The sequence below is a fragment of the Cupressus sempervirens genome, chromosome 10 (genome assembly GCF_028749045.1).
Source record: "Cupressus sempervirens isolate cs-2001-9-10 chromosome 10, ASM2874904v1, whole genome shotgun sequence".
NCBI lineage: Eukaryota > Viridiplantae > Streptophyta > Pinopsida > Cupressales > Cupressaceae > Cupressus > Cupressus sempervirens.
The window spans coordinates 287,631,197-287,648,586 of NC_143127.1; positions in this window are offsets into that span (position 1 = coordinate 287,631,197).

Sequence of the window (17,390 nt, forward strand, 5' to 3'; positions counted from 1 at the left end):
TGTGGGTATCATCCCCACGCTAGTTTTACTTTCTAGTTGGAAGGTTTCTAGGTTACCATATCTTGTGCCAAAGTGTTATGAATGCTTTGTTTCTTTTATTATTTCATGCATGCAATTAGATCATAATATTATATGAAGGATTAATTGGTAAAGTAAGATAAGAGTTTTATTAGTTCTTGATTCACTCCTCTGCTCTAAGTAACCTTTCCTACCTTATATTTCCAACAATTGGTATCATAGCTCTTTTATTTCTCACATCAAAAGCTTAACAACTTGAGAAAAGATAAGAGGCAATGGAGGTATACAAGCTAGATAAGGCTATCGACAATGAAAATTTGGATCTGGAATTGTCTATTGGACAACTTAAGAAAGTAAAGGAGCAAATCTCTCAATCATAGAAAAGAAGGAAAGATCTTGCAGTACAAATGAATGACAATCTCTACACTAAAGAAAGAATTGAAGACATATGTCTAGAAAGAAATTTAAATGAACCTGATAAAGCTATCATAGACCTATTAGAAAAGAATTCCAATCTTCAAGAAGAAGTCAAAAAGATGAAAAGAGAGAAAGAAATCCAATCAGTCAGATTATTTGAATTCATGGAAGAAAAAGACAAAGCCAAAGAAATGATAGAAAAAAATGACAAAGAAATGTTAACCTCATAATGGTTTTTGACAATTGAGTGCCAACACACTTAAACATATTCCACATTGGATGCCGAGTACATCATGCATGCCGAGTGATTTTCAGATATCGAGTGAAGATCAGATACCGAGCGAAGATCAGATACTGAGTGAAGTATAAGTGCCGAGCAACACAAAGTGCCGAGTGTTAACAAGTGCCGAGTGTTAACAAGTGCCGAGTGTTAACAAGTGCCGAGAAATATAAGGTGCCAAGCTACTTAAGGTGCCGAGCTATCTAGGAAACAACATGTGCTGAGTATTAGAAATACTTCAGGAGCCGAGTAACTCAGTAGATCAACATAAGAGTTTGAAATTGCACAAACTATGATGCAAACAGTCTTTACAACTGACATAAGGTAAATCTCCAAGGATTTAATGATGAGATTGAATCTTTTATTTTTCCTATGCAATTTACATGCAGCCAATAAGAAAAATGATGAAGGCATGCAACCAATTAGCAAAAGATAAGTATTGAGCAGAAAATGAAGATTGAATGTGGATCGTAGATCCATACCTAACCCTAAATTCTCAAATGTATTTATAAGGAAGACACAATTTCATTGTAAATAAGACGAGAGGTATGAGAAGACATACAAGGGTTCGCAAGGAATTTTATTTTTCAGAAGCGAGGATTATCAGATCACAAAAAGGATCAAGATCAGAGAGAGCAAAACAAGTGCCTGCATTCAGCAATCAAGGATTGTAATCAGTTAGGTTTATTGTACCTAATACTCTCTAGCAATTGTATTAGAATGAAAATCCTATGGTGATAGGTTAGCTTAACAGCTATTTCGATAAATCCTTAATTAGGTGATTAAATCCTTTAACAGGGTAACACTTCATGTTAAGTGTTTGAAATCCTCTAACCAGGTCACTATTGACATAGTGTAAAGCCTTTAACAGGGTAGACCATCAGAAGTGGTTGAACAATATTGCTGTAGTAATTTTTGTGGGTATCATCCCCACCCCAGTTTTACCTTCTTATTCTTGGAGGGTTTCTGGGTTACCAAAATTCCAGTGTTATGAGTTATTGATGCATGTGTTTAGTTTCAAGTTTATTTGATGTATTTACATGCATATAGTTTACTTTCAGTTAAAAGTTTTATTGGCTAAAGTGTGATAATTATGATTCACCCCCCCTCTCATAAGTACTCTTTCCATATTTTAATATTCCAACAATTGGTATCAGAGCTAATCCAGGTTCTCACAAGGAAAAGCCTAACAGCTTGGAGGAAAAGATCTAAAGATGGAAGCTTTCAAACTTGGAAAGATCACTGAAAATTAGGTAATAGATGTGCAACTTGCTCTGCATAGCTTGGAAGAATTCAGAAACAAATTGAGAAACTCATTAAAAAAGAGGAAGGATCTAGCCATAGTTGAAAACGATATACACTACAAGGAGATTGATACCACCAACATATTTTCCAATGGAAACGCTAAAGAGTTTGATGTAGAAATAGCAGAACTGATGGAGAAAAATAAAATTCAAGCAAATGAGACAAGATCTCTCAAGATGGAACATGAATCACATGCCATAATGATATGTGAAATTACTAAACACAAGAAAAGAGCAGTTGAAGACAAAGTGATGTTGGAAAATGATAAAAGAAATCTTGCAAACAGACTTGAAGAAAAATGTACTGAAATGACAAGGATCTCAAACATGCAGATGGATACACTTGCCCAAATGATGAACCTTCATCATGAACTCAATGTAAAAGATATTAAGATCTCCACCTTGAAGATGCAGAATGAAAAAATGCAGAATGAATTGAACAGACAAAAAGAGGTAGCAAAGAATCTCAATAAATCAAGTGAAGCCATCAAGTATTTTGAACAGTTGCTAAAATCACCAAAATCTGCCCATGATACATTAGGACTAGGATACAATAGCACTGAAGTTGGAGAATCATCAAAAAGTGCTGAACAAAGAAGTGACAAAGGTAAGAATTCAAAACCCACTTGTCATTACTGTAATAAGAAGGGGCATACAGCTAATGTGTGTAGGAGTAGAAGATTCAATCAATCAAACATACCCAAAAGTTTCTGTCACAAGTGCAACATGCAAGGACATATGACACGAAACTGCAGAACCACTGTCACAAGGACTCAGAGATTTGATGGACATTGTTATAATTGCAAAAAGTATGGACATAGGGCATTTGAATGTAGATCAAAACCTATGTGGACATCAAATCATCCAGCAAAAATAGAAGGGAATGAAAGTCATTATCATTGGGATTACAACACCAGGTATAGTTGTCACTATTGCCAAGAATATGGACATATACCACAAAACTGTATAAGAACACATTTCAAAGGGAACTACAAAAGATGGTTGAATCAAACTACATGCTTCAGTTGTTTGAAAACTGGTCATATCAGTAGAAACTATCCTACAAGATCAAAGGCACCCAAGACTGAAGATAACAAAGGAAAACAAAAGATTGAGATCAAAAAGATAAGGGGGCAAATGAATAAGACTTGGAAAAAGAAAGATGAGTACAACACATCAAGTCGAGGGATCACTTCACCCAATGGGTCGAGTGATCACACTTCATCAAACTAAGCATGAGAAGAACATAGGACTATTATATAAAGCTATATCACACATTAGTCCCAAGACAAAGAAGCTAAGCAAGGTATAAATCTACATGAAACAAGATGTCAAGACAAAAACTAAATGTTGTTGCTGAGCTGACTTTGGATGCTGAGTTAGAACAGATGCCGAGCTCCCAATAGCGACCGAGCTGATAACTAATGCTGAGTTGAAAACTCCAAAGGAAGCTAAGTAAAGTGGAAATATAGTGGAAGCCGAGTTAGGTTAAAATTTCTTCAGAAGCCGAGTTGGCAGTTGAGCATTCAATGCGATGAAATTAGGGTATATTATCGTGATTTCAATCAGTTTTTCTCATCGCGATCAAGAAGCAAAGGAGAAGAAAGAGAACTGAGCGACTTCATAGCAAGAATCCAATGTTTCAAGCAGATTGCAACCACATTCAACACATTTTTCATCGATCTAAAGGTATTTTCATTTGTTCTGAGCTACGTAGTTTCATACCCATTTGTTGTATAAACCCTAGTTCGCAAAAATGGCATCAAGTTCAAAGAAAACCCAAGAAAAAGAGTCATTTGAAGTTCAGTTAGTTTCAAATGAAGTCAAGCAACCTGATTTTTGTCCTATTCTTGAAGTTGCCTACAAAAATGACCCAGCCGAAGCTCTCTCCCACATTCCTCCAAAAGTTGTAATGGTTCAAGATGTGAGGAAATGTTACAATTGCAAGATAGGAGCCCTAGGAGATATGGAAATTAGACAAGCATATGATAAACTGTGTGTAGATGGAGTCTTGAAAGAAGAATTAAAAATCATAGAAAGAAAGGGTTTGACCCGAGTTTTAAGTTTTCCTATCGTATTCAAAACTGAATGGATTAGACTTGTACTAAGCAGAATCCATGGTGGAAACTTGTGGTTAGAAGATATGCCCATCAAATTGACAAAGGAAATTATACATAGATTAACAGGGTACCCAACCCTAGATCGGTACAAAACCCTAAGAAGTGAATCAAAGGAGGTCATTGAAAGGAATACTGGTGCACAATGGAACAAAAGAGGAATGAAAATTCATACCATACAAGATCCTCTAGTTGAGTTTGCTATTAGAGTCATTGCTCATAAATTCTATCAATCTAGTAGACTCAACAGTGTACCATGCATTGCAGTAGATGTGGGCTACAAATTGGTGAAAAAGGATCATACTTATGATCTTGCAAAACTGCAATTGCAACAAATCAATGAAAACCTAGCTGCCATAAGAAGAACAAAGGGCACACAATGCAAATTTGGAGCAATCCTAGTTTGCATATTCTTTTATGTACATAATGAATTTCTTTCTTTTGGTAAAGTAGCATGGAGGAATGATAGAACCATCATTGCACAAATTAATATATATATATAGAGAAAATGGGAGAAAATTTTGATACTTTGATGACAAGCTATTTTGAGGATTTGAAGAAATCCATGAAGCAAAGGTCAAGGATACCAGCTTCATTAGTAGAAAAGCATACTAATGATATACATTGACTTTACCTACATTCAAGTAGTAATACCAAGAGTAAGATGGCTAAGGCCATTTGGATACGAAATTAATATTAATGAGGCATCAACATCAATAACTGCATTATTGGTAGAAGAAGCAGACAAAAGTGCACCACATTTTGGCACTTATGATGTGGTAAGATCTAAGATCAATATGGAATTAAAAACTGCTTCTACATTGAAGAAGAAAGATAAATTAATCAAGAAGATTAAGAAGAAGTTTGGCAAGGAAATTGAGGCTGAGGTAGAAGAAGACGAAGATGATAGTGAGGATGAAGATGAGCAAGAACAAGGGCCAACGGAACTAACTCAAGGTCTTGGAGAAGACAAGGAGGAAGGTGCAGAGGAAGAAGAAGCCAAGGAAGCACCAACTGAAGCCAAGCCAAAGAAGAGAAAGACAACAGAACAGCCTTCAGCCAAGCCCATATCAAAGAAAGCTGCCACACCATCACCACAAAAGCCAACAACACGAGCATCAACAAGAGCCTCTACTCAAAAGGCTAAAGAGGAAGTTACCAAGAAGAAACAAGTCAAGGAATCACAGGAAGAGCCGAGGAAAAGAAGAAGGTATGTGGCTCAACCTGACACTGATGAAGAAGATCAATCAGAAAAGGTAAGCAATTCATCAGTTGATATCTTATGTAAAAAGATTGCAAGTGGTGACTTGAATAATTTGAATAAAGTTGATTTTAGTAAATTTAATAAAGAAGAACAGAATAAGATAGAAGAAACAGTTTATGAAATGATGGCACAGTTCAAGTACACTCCACTTGAACTAGATGGTCAATTGCCAAAGGAGCTGTCAAAAATTGTAGAAGACAGATGGCATTTTTGTTTGAAAATGGAGAAGGAGATGAGGAAATAAACCGTAGCCAGTGTATTGCCAGATTTGACTAGAGAACAAGTTAGCAAAACAATCAAAAGGCATAATAACAGGTTCACACCTAAATACAAGGCATTCTTCATACTCCAAAATAGAATGGAAGAGATTGTTCAAAGAACAATGAAATCATGGAAGAATTTGTACAAAAGGATTGAAGATTTTCTTGAAGAAGAATACAAGGATGAAGCTATTGTACCAATAGAGGAGAGGAGAAAAAGGAAAGAAGAAGAAGAAAAGAGAAGAGAAGAAGAGAGGAAAGAAGAGGAGAAAAAGAAAACAGAAGAAGAAAAGAAAGATGGAGAGGAGGAAGAGACACAAAAATAGGACAAAATGGCAATAGCTGAGCAAGAGCAGCAACTAGAATAGAGTGTGCAAGACACACAATTGCCACCTCCTAGCCCTCCACAAGCATCCATCTCACCTGTAGACACTGTGATGATTACTGATGTTCCTGATACTTCTGGTCAGAATACCAATCCATTAACTGCAGAAGATCTTAAAAAAATTCTTGACCAATCAACACAATAAGCAATATTGTGTACAGATCCAGTATTGGTCAGTATAGATGAATTGCAGAAACTAGTAGAAAATATAGTCAAAGATAAGGTGAACTCACAAGAACCACCTTCTATTACAACTACTAGTAGTCAATTCTAAATACCAACAAGCATAATTGATGCTGCGAGACAAAAGCAAAGTGTAGTTGCAGAAAAAGAAATAGAACAAACAAGACAGACTATTACATCTGATCCTACAACACAAACACAAGGTGCACTTCCATAAATTACAATAATTGATCATGATAGACAGAAGGAGGAGGAAACAGTGAAAACTCCTAAAGAACAGGAGGCAATACAAACATTAATAAATTTTCCTACCTTGAGAACTCCTTCACACCAGCCATTGCAAATTTTTGTACCATCATCCAGTACTACTAGAGTTGCAAGGGTACTTCACTATGGAGACCCTGAATTAGATGAGGAGATAGTCATACCGAGCTATGACTCAAAATCAATAATCATTGATCAAATCAATGAGGTATAGGATGCACTGAATAGAAGGAAAAGATAGGAAATACTCAGGAAGGGGTATAAACATAAGCAAACACTTTATGAGATAAAGGACATCTTTATGGATGCCTTCAGTTTACAATCATCGGATGAGTCAAAGCATATCACAGAGCAATTAACAGATATTGTTGACCAGGTGACAAATGAAGACCTAGAAACCAATGCAAAACTTATGGAATGGTCAGAAAGAAAATTTCAGGGGAAAGTGAATGAGAAAATATCAAGACAAATTACACTTTCACTAGTTGAATTGGCAAAGCTTATTGATAAAGTGAAGAAGGTACTTGAGAATATATTCTCACTGTACAAAAAGTTGTGTGATTTTTCATACTTCACATAAGAAACAAGCCAAAAGATACTGAGCTTGGAAAGAAATTTAAACATTTCAAGCATGCAACTACCAAGTGATCCAACTCAAAGTGAGAAGCATTTTTCTCAATCGCTTCACACTCAAAAAGAAATAGCTGTCTTAACAGCAGATGAGGCTAATATCAAGGCCAAATTAATACAGCTCCAGTCCTCCATTACCCCACATTTAGAGATACTCCATAAAGAGAAAGTATATGCCCAAATCTTTCTACATTAGATGGACTTATTCATCTTTCTGCCGAGACTGCTATCTAGCATAAATCACTGAAAATTGCTTTGAACAATTGGGATGCAGCTCTCAGAATGATTATGGAGGTAAATAACACATTTTTGGCTAAATATGGTCTTAACCCTTAAACATTCTTTGACATAAGTGTCAAAAAGGGGGAGATACAGATTAAAAGGGGGAGATACAGAGATAAATTAATGGGGGAGTTATAAAATGAAAAAATACAAAGGAGGAGCTTGTTATACAGATAAGGTACAATCAAATCAGGGGGAGTTACAAAATTTTTGAGGTATATATTGTAAGATTGTAAGTTACAAATTTTGATCAAATTTTCTTCAAAATTTGTACATACCAATCAGATTAGTAAATATACTTATAAGGTCAGTTAAGTGTTTTTGTCACTCATGTCAAAGGGGGAGATTGTTAACCTCATAATGGTTTTTGACAATTGAGTGCCAACACACTTAAACATATTCCACATTGGATGTTGAGTACATCATGCATGCCGAGTGATTTTTAGATACCGAGTGAAGATCAGATACCGAGTGAAGATGAGATACGGAGAGAAGATCAGATATTGAGTGAAGTATAAGTGCCGAACAACACAAAGTGCCGAGTGTTAACAAGTGCCGAGTGTTAACAAGTGCCAAGTGTTAACAAGTGCCGAGAAATATAAGGTGTCTAGCTACTTAAGGTGCTGAGCTATCTAGGAAACAACATGTGCCGAGTATCAGCAATACTTCAGGAGCTGAGTAACTCAGTAGATCAGCATAAGAGTTTGAAATTGCACAAACTATGATGCAAACAGTCTTTACAGCTGACATAAGGTAAATCTCTAAGGATTTAATGATGAGATCAAATCTTTTATTTTTCCTATGCAATTTACATGCGGCCAATAAGAAAAATGATGAAGGCATGCAACCAATCAGAAAAAGATAAGTATTGAGCATAAAATGAAGATTGAATGTGGATCGTAGATCCATACCTAACCCTAAATTCTCAAATGTCTTTATAAGGAAGATGAAATTTCATTGTAAATAAGACGAGAGGTATGAGAAGACATACAAGGGTTCACAAGGAATTTTATTTTTCAGAAGCGAGGATTATCAGATCACAAAAAGGATCAAGATCAGAGAGAGCAGAACAAGTGCCTGCATTCAGCAATCAAGGATTGTAATTAGTCAGGTTTATTGTACCTAATACTCTCTAGCAATTGTATTAGAATGAAAATCCTATGGTGATAGGTTAGCTTAACAGCTATTTTGATAAACCCTTAATTAGGTGATTAAATCCTTTAACAGGGTAACACTTCATGTTAAGTGTTTGAAATCCTCTAACCAGGTCACTATTGACACAGTGTAAAGCCTTTAATAGGGAAGACCATCAGAAGTGGTTGAACAATATTGCTGCAGTAATTTTTGTGGGTATCATCCCCACCCCAGTTTTACCTTCTTATTCCTGGAGGGTTTCTGGGTTACCAAAATTCCAGTGTTATGAGTTATTGATGCATGTGTTTAGTTTCAAGTTTATTTGATGTATTTACATGCATACAGTTTACTTTTAGTTAAAATTTTTATTGGCTAAAGTGTGATACTTATGATTCACCCCCCCTCTCATAAGTACTCTTTCCATATTTGAATATTCCAACAAGAAATTCAACAACTATCCCTTCAGTAAGAAAATTTTATTGATCGATTCACTAATGCAAATGAAGAGCTTATGAATCTAAGAGCCAAAAATGAAAGATTGTAGAATGATCTCAACATTAAAAAATAAACCTATGCAAGAATGATGAAATCTCAAGAAAGCATGAATCAATTGAATGAACAAAGTTAGTATAGACACAAAGGCAAAGCTAGAATATGATATATAGAAGAAGGCGAGTCATCTCAACAAGGAGCTCAAAAGAATAAAAGGCCTACTTGCAATCATTGTGGTAAGATAGGTCATACACCAAAAAAATGTTGAGTAATAAAAAATAAAAATTCAATGGAAAGTGTTATAGTTGCAATAAGCATGGTCAGAGAGAAAGAGAATGTAAAAAGAAACCTAAGTTTGAAGGTAAATGTCACAATTGCAAGAAACAAGGACATAAATATTTAGAGTGCAAAACCAAGAAGTGGAACCTAGCAGAACAAATTGTGAAAGAAATATTTGGATGGGATAACAACACATGGTGTAGATGTCACTACTGTGGTGAATTTGGGCACATTGGAGAAAACTGTGTGAAACATCACATGAGGAAAAGATATATTACAAATATATGTTTTATTTGTATATAACTTGGACATCTTGTCAAGAACTATATGAACACAAGTAGAATTCAAGATGAAAAGAAAGCCAAAGCTGATAATATCAAAAAAAAAAATGAGACAAAAATGGGTACCAATATCTGTAGAGAATGAAAATCAAAGTCATGAAGTAGATGACACCCAAGTCAATGAGTTGGGTGGCTCAATCATTTCAACTTAGTTCCTTATGGAGATCACTGGAACTGTGATTCAAAAAAAGTCATCTAACATTAGTTCCAACCAACAAGAAGAAAGATCCATATCAACATTCAGGATGCATAGGGATCATCAAGCATGATGAGAAGTAGAAGACCTTACTGAGCAAGGTCAGGTTGCATATTGTTTCATGTTGCAGACATAGAGTTGGTAGTTCCTACCAAGTGTTGGTGACTTTATCAAGTTGTAGATATTTCTCGAATGTTAAAGACTAAATGAAGTGGAAGAGAACCTATCACCGAGAAAGTATGAAGTACAAAGTATTAATGGCAATCAAAAAGAGGAAATTCATTAAAAGTAATAAATCAATTGCATTATTTCATCATGAATTTTACAGAGCATAGAGTGAAGAGAAAATTTAAAGCCCCCAAGCAATTTGAGTATTTATTGTTGAATATTTCTAGATTTTTTAGAAACCCTACCAAGAAATGGCATCATCAAGTAGAAAATTCAAGAAAGGTTTTAAAATAATGGTTCGTGGAGTCGACTGCAAGGCACCTAATTTCAAGTTGAGTCCAACAATTGTAGAAGCACTCAATCCAGCTGGTGCATAGTCTCAAATTCCACCCAAGGTATTACTCATGCATGACATTTTTTCATTTTACCACTATTCTATTTAGGAACTCAGAACCCTAGAAATGAATGAGGCATTCAAGGAATTGTGTGCGGATGGTGCATTGAAACCTAAGCATCAACATTTGGAAACCAAGGATTTGACACACATTTCAAATTTTCCAAGAGACTTTCAAGTCAAATGGATTAGACCTATTCTAAGTCATGTTCACAATGGGCACTTATGGTTGGATTAGCCCATTTAGATTACTAAGAAAATGATTCATAGAACCACTAGGCTTCCAATGCTAAACAAGGCTAAGATGACCAAAACCCTAGGTTGGGCTGAACTTACCAAGAGGATTCTTGCTGTATGGGATGGAAGAGGCATGAAGCTAAATAAAAAGACAAACATGGAGTTGAAATTTGACATACTTGTGATTACACACAAAATATGCAGTTCTAGCCAATTGAATAATATATCATGCAAAGCTGTTGATATTGCATACAAGGTGGTGAAGAATAATCTATCCTTTGACCTTTCTGAGTTGCTTTTCAACAAATTCAACAAGAACATGGGGAGAATTAGAGTATCAAAAAATAACCCATGTAAGTTTGGTTCTCTTTTGACATGTTTATTCTTCTTTGTTCAAAAGTTTTTCCCTTCTAAAGGTTCTATAGTATGGAGGAAGGATGTTCCAGTTTTATATCAGATCAATGAGTATATAGCAGAAATGGGTGAAAATTTTGATAGCATCATGGATAATTATTTAGAATCATTTAAAGAGAAGATGTAAAATAGGTTTAGGATACCCAAGAGTCTTGTGGAAGACTATGAGCAAGATATCTATTTCATAGTTGACTGTGACAAAGTATACATTCAAGTAGACAGACCTAGAGTTGCATGGGTTAAGCCTCTATACTATGAGGTTAACATTAATGACACCAAGGATATTATAGAAACTCTACTAAATGAGCCTATGGATCCTAAAGCTACCTATTTTAGAACATATGATGAAGCTAAGGAAAGAATTGAGCTTGAGATCAAGCTACCTCAAGCAGTAAATAAAGGAAGGAAGGGAATAGAAAAAGTTAATGAAAAACACAAAATAAGCAAGTTCTACTCTCATGCTAATAGAAGGAAAATGAGATAATGTAGAAGATGATGATGAAGAGGAAGAGGCAGAGTAATTTGAATCTAAGAAGGAAGAGCCTCCCAAGAAGAAGGGGAATGTCATCATAACCAAACCTGCCAAATTCTCCCCTACTGTATTTGCAAGGAGGGTAGCCAAATTTAAGAAGCAATTGAAGTTAGGTGAAAATGAAGCTGAGTAGATTATCTTCAAAAGATCTACACCTACACTTCAAGAAATACTAAAGAAAATGGAAGTAGGAATTGGCATGGTATGTTTGAAGTTTCTCAAATATGAGACAAGGAATGATGAAGAGAAAAGGAAGATTGAGGATACTCTTGTGACCAAATTGGGTAAATGGAAGTACTCACTATATGAGCTTGTACAACAAATTCCCAATGAACTCATGAAGGAAATAATGCCTAGATGGAAAATGCAAAGAAGACTACCAAGGACATATTTGGAAAAACTTTTAAGCAACTCATACCAAGTCTTAGTAAGAAGGAAGTAAAATAATCCTTGAAGCAAAATGAGAAGTTCATTGTCAAGTTAAACACATGCATAATGTTGCTTAAGGACATTGAATATGTGGTGAAAGTAACTACTACTACATGGAAGAACATCTATTTTTTGTACCAACCTAGTGACTTTGTCGTACATGTTGATGACAAGGATGAAAAAGATAAGGAAGAAGAATTATAAATAAAAGATGATGTCAATTTGGATGATGAGGAGGTAGAATAGGAAGATACTAGATGAAGCCTTCTAGAGATATAAAGAATTGAGGAAACTAATGCAGAGAAAATTGCAGCAGCAATCATGGCCTCATTTCCTCACTCTGTAAGAAAAGCCTTAGTACAATCAGGCTTAGAGAAAGCTTCTATTGAGTTGGATCTAAACGTCACTGATACACCAAGCACCCAACCAAGCTCTAGAATTTTTTTTCCAAGTGTAACATTGACTAAAGTTCCCAACACTTCATCTACCAAGCAATAAGTTCCTCCATCATCAGGATTGAACGAGCAACAACAAGGTATTCCTGTTGTTAGTGTTGTTTCTAAATTTATCGCTACTCCATCTATTGCTACAATTGTTTCTATTCCAAATGTATCCATAGCTAGTACAATGACAGTTGAGAACCAGTCTCAACTGAGTACTGAAGTCCTAGATAAGGGTAAAGAATTTTTTTCTACCATTCTAAAGGAAAAGTGTAAGGAAGAAGTAGGAGAAATTGATTTGGATGAGGACATATTTATTCCAAATTGAGATATCTCTACCCTCACCTGTGATCAAATGGATAGCATGGGTGAACTACTAAAGAAGAGAGCTAAGTAATAAAATCTTAGAGAAGAAAATAAGAAAGAAAATCAAGTTCTTGAAGACATAAAGAGCATGTTTATGGATGCTTTGAGTATTGAGGTTGATGGCAAACAACCCATTCTGTACCAGTTAGCAAAAATTGTCCACAAATATAATGAAGACTTGAATGGATAGGATAAACAACTACAAAGAGATGAAAGAAAATTTGAGAACAGAGTGTCGAAACAAGTTGCACAAAAAATTTCCATAGATCAAGTAGATTTATCTACTATTCTTGTTTCACTGGAAACATCTATTAATAATGTTGTTTCATTATTTGTCAAATTGAGTGACACATCTATCTTCACAAAGGAGATCAAGGATAAAATATCCAAGATAGATGAAGATATGAAGGCAAGTGCACACTAGATCTCACTTGATGCAAGTCATATTTTGCACATTACTTAAAGATCAGATATCTGACAAATCTATAGGCATAATTATTGATGGAAGAAGCTAGAATCAAGGTTGCACTTCTAGAAATTTAGGGCATAATTCTTCTAAACATGGATACATTATAGAAACATATTGTGTTAATCTTAGATTGGTTTTGACATATGAGTGACAATATACTTAAGTTATTTACTTAGTTCATGCCGAACAAGTAATACATGTGGAGCATAAGTTGTCAGATAGTATATGTCGAGTGATAAATATTTAGTGTGAGCCGAGTAACTAGTAAGTGCTGAGTCACTCAAGTGCCAAGAAGATGGTATGTTATAAGCTATTTAGATGTCGAGTGATTAATGGATTCTAAGTCATTTAGAGGCAAAGTTACAACATTGAAGTTGTAGTTGATGTCGAGCATAGTGCCAAGTTACACAATTTTGACATAGTTGTTTGTAATGGAAAAAATTATATATAAACCATTTTTGGGCTGAAATTATTAAAAAATAGCACACAAGGGATCCCCCTTTGTTTAAAAATCAACCATATTAATTGTATCACTTTATATATTTCAATGTATAACTACTACATAGATGAATATATATAATTTTATGAAGAAATATAAAGTACAATCCTAACCACCACAAGAATTTAAATATCAAAAGAACTCAACTTGATGTTTTAAAAACTATCTGAAAAAAAAGATTGTGTAACCCCATTGATTTACAATCTTTTTTGATAAGGACGAACCTTAATTATGAACCCCTATGCATTACATGCATCAAAAGGGAAGGTTTAAGTGACAATATGGATGAATCATTACCATTGATTCATACCTAACCCTAAGTCACCTAAGTCCTCTTAAGGAAGAAAAACCCTAAATTTTTTAATGAATGCCAAGGAGAATTGAAGAGAGTTTGAATGCTCAAACAAAGTATTCATGGTAATTAAGGTGTTATGAATTGAGTTGCATTGTAGAATCAGTTAAAGGAGAACAGAGGAAAGGAATTGGAGGACAATAGAGATACATCTTGATCAGAAAGGATCAAGTACACATCAATATAGAGTTGATATGACATCAAGAAACATGGTGCTAACTAAAGGATCATTGCTGAGACATTCTAATAGGTGAATTAGTTAAATCTCTTAACATAGTAGTCTTAACAAACTATTGTAAATCCTTTAACAGGATGCTTACTTCATTGCAAGTTAAAGTCCTTTTACCAGGCACACTTTTAGTAGGGTGTTTGAATCCTTTAATAGGGTAAGATCTAACAATCTTGTAAGCCTTTAACAAGGTAGACCTTTCATAGGGTAGATCATGTTTCATGGTCAAATATTGTAACTTTCATTAGATACACTTTATTATTGCAGTAGTGAAGATTTGTGGGTGTCATCTCCACCCTAGTTTTTCCTTCTCATTGGAGGGTTTTTGGGTAACCAAATATCTTGTGTCATACATGTGTTGAGTATTTTACTTTAATACTATGGATGTATATGTTCAATTTGGTATTTCAATTTATATGCATAGATTGTGAGATGGATGTGTGGTGAATAGTTTTGGAGGTTGAAAGTTTTAAGTGCTAATTCACCCCCCTTCTTAGAGTTTACTTCCCTATTGTATTTCCAACACATTGTACATGCAAAGACACTCATCCATGACAATAACTTCTCCATAGCCATGACAATAACTTCTCCATAGCTGATCACATGATGGAATTATCAACAAAATTTCAAATTGCATTACATGCAAGTAAAGTATTACAAGAGAATTGGGACAAGACTATGGTACTAATTTTGGAGGTACACTCTAATTTCTTGTCACATTTTGGTATTAACATATCAATTTTATACACCTTTGGCATTTATGTCAAAAAGAGGGATAAGTGAATATGTTTAATACATAAAGGGGAGAAGATATAAGATATTGAAAAAGAGGGAAAAGATCACTATACTCTAGATGTATGTATATAGGAGAGATATATATGTATGGAGGAGTAGTATAGTATTATGAAGATACTTGTACAAATAAGTAGAAATGATCTTTACAAAAGTAAATTTGAAAAAATAGAAAAATAGAGTATGTTACGGAGCCACAACAATTGGAAGTCAAAACCAAGTTGAAGACATAGAATGATGATAAAGGAAGTTTTTGACTTATAGTTTTGAATGTTTAGATTTTTGGTTTGATAAGTATTTTTTCCACTAATGCCAAAGGGGGAGATTGTTGACATTAAGCTCAATTCATCTATCAGTGACTCAACACTTAGTCAAATGGTTACATTGCTACCAAGCTCTACAGTTTCCACCGAGCCTATCATTTAGTTTATAGTTTTAACCAAGTGATTTAGTTGTTCTTAAGCCAAGTAGTTAGAATGTGATGTCTACCAAGAACCTGAGTCAGTTTCTAGTGCTTACCAAGCTTTAGAGTCAATGTACAGTACAAACCAAGATTAGCAGAGACTATCATGCTAGTCAGTGAAAGTGAAGAAGATCATAGTGATTAAGAGAAATCTAGTATGTTAACCAAGTTATACTATATCTATAGATCTTACATTGTTAACAATATGAATCTAGTGTTGATTGAGCCATGTAGTGTCAACCGAGTGATTCAACAACTATAGAGTTTCTCAGTGTTCACCAAGTCACACAGTGATTACCAATTTTGAGTTACTTGGAAGTAATTAGTATGGAAAGAGCTTCAAGTTCAACTGAGAACCAAAGATTACTGAGTGTTGACAATGTTTTCTATGTATCAAAACATCACCAAGTTTGTCTTTAGAACTTGAGTTACAATAGTTGGACTGAATTTTTGAATTATGATGAAATTGTTATTGTAGCCGACTCTAGTAAGTTGTGAATTGGATTGCTATATGTGTGATGCATTGTGTCATATCCAAATAAGTATCTGAAGAAGAATATGATGAGCAAGAGTGTGAATTGATGAAGGCTACAAGTAGTATAAGGGACAATGCAGATTTATCTATCATAGTCATGTGATCATTGTAATTCAAGAAATCTCATTTAGAAAACAAGAGTTATAGATTAGAGATCAGCCACTAGTTCATCCTAAAAAATGCATCAATCAAATCCTTTAATAGGTAGACTTAATAGTCTTTTGCTAAATCTCTTAACTGAGTGCATACTTCATTGTATGTTTATAAATCCTTTAACAAGGTGGACCTCACAATCCTTATTGCTCCTAACAAGGAAGATCACCAGAAGTGGTCAATTATAAGCCTTAACAAGTTAACTTTATACTACAATACTAAAGCTTGTGGGTATCATTTCCACCCCAATTTTGATTTCTAATTGGAAGGTTTCTGGGTTACCATATCTTGTGTCAAAGTGTTATGAATTTTTTGTTGCTTCCATTCTCTCATGCATGAAATTAGATTAGAATATTATATGAATGGTTAATTGGTAAAGCAAGATAAAGATTTTATTGGTTCCTAATTTACCCCTCCTCTCTTAGTAACCTTGCCTACCTTATATTTCCAACACTCCTTGCATGTACTTGAAGAGAGCTTGGTGCTTGAATACTTGAATGCTTAAGTGCATATGTCTAATGATGGTAAGATATGAATGATGTATCAATTGAGTAAGCTTATATAAGAATCAAAATAAATTTTTGTCACTAGATAATTGGGCATTAGAATTAACACCTTAGATCAACACCAGAATAGGGCCAAAGAAGGGGACCTAAAATGGGTCCCAAGCAGGGATGCATTGCATCCTTGACTAAACAGTGACACACTACCTCCCCAATTTAGAAAGGATGCACTACATCCCTACTAATTAAGTCCCCTGGTCACTAGGAATCCCCTAGGATCCCACAACAGGTCCTTTTTTGGAAAATTAGGTACATTTTTTGAGTAAAGTTAGTTTTAATGTGGAAAATAGATTTTAAGTGATCAGAGGAAGTAAAGAGAGGACCCAAGCGCATAGGTCCTACCGTAAGCTTTGAACCAAAAAATAGGAGTATTAAGGAGGATCTTTTAGGTCCTACCAATTCCATCTAGGAGAAATGAGAAGAAATGAAATGAAAGGGATGAAATACAATGAATGGTGAAACCACATTAAATGGGTGCTAAGCCATCATTAAATTGAAGCACTTCCAAT